Here is a 2,971-nt window from a genome sequence, read left to right on the forward strand (position 1 = left end):
ACTAAACAACCTCCTCATTCTTTTAATAATGATTTTCTGTGTATTCCATTTTGAACCACGTTAGCCCCTTCCCTTGCCCACCACCTCAACCACCACCAAAGTGGCCAGGCCTAATCACGGTGAAATCAGGGGAACACCAGCCCTGTTGGTCCCCGCGAGCCCATGGAGAAAGAGGCCAGCTCACTCAAGGCAGAAGCAAGACCAGGGCCGGGTTCTTTGTCTGGAGCTGGTTACTCTAAGAGAGCTTGCTGAGGAGATGTGAAGGGAGTCTCCCTCCCAGCCTGCACCACCCGTTAGCAAGAAGCCTCAGGACGGAAAAGCAGTGGGTTACACCCTCGGATAGTGATTGGTGTGCCAGGCCATAGGTGCCTTCCCAGTTCATTGTTGTCTGCCCTTAGGTTCCTGAGTCCACATGCTCAGGCCCTGATGACCCTATCTCTTTGGGTTCAAGACCTCCTGAGTAGAGCCCCCTAGGGTCTTGTTGCTCTTCCTTCCACACTGGCTCAAAACCTGCTCCCTCAACCTGGATTGAATCATGCCATTCTCCAGCTTAAAAAGCCTTCTTCACCTGCTGCCTTCAACCACAAAGCTGGAGGCATAGAAGGCCCCTGGCGATCTAATCCTTATTGGCCTCCCCGGGCTCATGGCTCACTGCGCTCGCCCCCACCACTGGCCCCCAGTGGTCTTCTAAGCACCTCTGCCCTCCTTGCAGCTCCCTGTCTTTGACACTACCATCCTCTCTCCCTCGGTTCCTCTTCTCCAGTTCTTCACCTGAACATCACCTCCTTTTTCAGGATCCAGCTCAAACAGTACCTTTTCTGGTGAAAAATGTTCTGACTCACCAAACCTCCTGGTACAGAAAATATGTGTCCCTCTTTTCTCGGGCCCTGGAGCACATTCTCTGTTTGTCACATGGCACTAAGTTGTTGTGTGACCCCACACGGTTTTTTTCTTTGTCTTCCCGATGCCAACAAAGAACCTGGAGCACATCTATCTCAGTAAAATTTCAATCAAATGAAATGATGAATGTAATGCATTAGTCTCTAATGGATTATTGATTTGACGGCAAGCCTTGAGAAGAAATGTTATCCCCATAAGTTACTCAAAAAACAGAAAAGTCTAGCTCCTGACTTACTTATGAGCCCTCAACACAAAGCCTCTGGACTTTAAGACATGGAGGTCTACAGTCGTGGCCTGTCAGGCAGCAGCACCACGAGGCCTCGGGCCACCCTGAGGAGTGTCCACAGAAACAGGGACATGACCATCAGGTCTGGCTCCGTCAGAAGAGACATGGGTTCCCTTCAAGGCTCTGGCACTCACTGACTGCTTCCCCTTGATCAAGTCAAGTAATCCGTGTTTATAAAATGAAGAAGCAGTTCTCTGGATGTCTCTTAGGAGGAATGTGACCTCATTTGTCCTCTCTCATATTGCTCTATAGTTTGGGCATCTGTCTCATTCTCTCCAAGTTCCATGAAGAATATTTCTTTATTCATCTTTGTCTCTCCTCATAGGCCTAGCATAATGACTTCCTTGAAGTAATCATAACTACTTACACACCAAGCTCCATGTGGAGCCTTAGTTACATCATCTCGTCACCCACAACTCTCTGAGAAAACTTCTATCCATGTTGTTCAGAACAAATGCTTAGGAAATTTAACTTGCCCAGTATCACAGGGCTATTGGGGCTTTCCAGGTGGCACTAGTGGTAAAGAATCCTCCCGCCAATGCAGGAGAGACAAGAGATGTGGACTTGATCCCTGGGTGGGGAAGACTCCCTGCAGTAGGAAATGCCAGCCTTCTCTAATATTCTTACCTGGGAAATCCCATGGACAGAGGCACCTGGCAGGCTATAGTCCATGGGACCTCAAAGAGTTGGACACGACTGAGCAACTGAGCACACACAGGGCTATTAGGTAATAAGCTAGGTGTAAGATACAAGTTCTGTCTAGAACTGGAGCTTTAAATAGTTACACTTCATTTGTTAAGTTGAAATCAGTGAAAGCTGAATATGAATTATGCTTATTAGTAGAAATATATGATCACTAATATTAAAACCTGGAGCAGTTCAATAAAAGTTTATATCCCTTGGGATAAATCCTTGTCCTCTGGCAAGAAGGGAGGGAGAAAACAAACCCAGAGATGCTCTAAGAAATCAAATCTCATACAGTGGTAGAAGAAAAAAAATGTTAGTAGGCAAGTCCACTGTCATGTCCAGTTTTAAATGTCTGTCTAATTCAAAGCTATGATTTTTCCATTGGTCATGTAAGGATGTGAGAATTGGACTATAAAGAAACCTGAGCGCCAAAGAATTGATACTTTTGAACCGTGGTGTTGGAGAAGACTCTTGAGAGTCCCTTGGATAGCAAAGAGATCCAACCAGTCCATCCTAAAGGAAATCAGTCCTGAATATTCATTGGAAGGACTGATGCTGAAGCTGAAGCTCCAACACTTTGGTCACCTGATGCTAAGAGCTGACTCACTGGAAAAGACCCTGATGCTGGGAAAGATTGAAGGTGGGAGGAGAAGGGGACGACAGAGGATGAGATGATTGGATCACCTCACTGACTTGATGGACATGAGTTGGGATAAGCTCCAGGAGTTGGTGATGGACAGGGAAGACTGGCATGTTGCAGTCCATGGGGTCACAAAGATTCGGACACCACTGAGCGACTGAACTGAACTGATGGCTGACAGACTCAAAGCTCAGAAGCAGAATCCAGTTCAGTGCTTCCAGCGAAGAAATTAGGTATATCAAAGTGGATATCAAAGACCATGTATAGGCCAGTATTTGGAAATCAAGACTTGATCAAAATGGCAAGTATTTTCTGGGAAGACATTTTCTATAAGTCAGAATTAAAGTCAAACTACGTGGCATAGTTTGGAAAAGGACCAGGTGTCCATGTTTATGTAATACTTCAAGCAGTGGAAGAAAAAAAATTCTGTTAATGCCACCCAGATGTCTCTAAACACA

Source organism: Ovis canadensis, chromosome 15, assembly GCF_042477335.2.
Source record: "Ovis canadensis isolate MfBH-ARS-UI-01 breed Bighorn chromosome 15, ARS-UI_OviCan_v2, whole genome shotgun sequence".
Taxonomy (NCBI): Eukaryota; Metazoa; Chordata; class Mammalia; order Artiodactyla; family Bovidae; genus Ovis; species Ovis canadensis.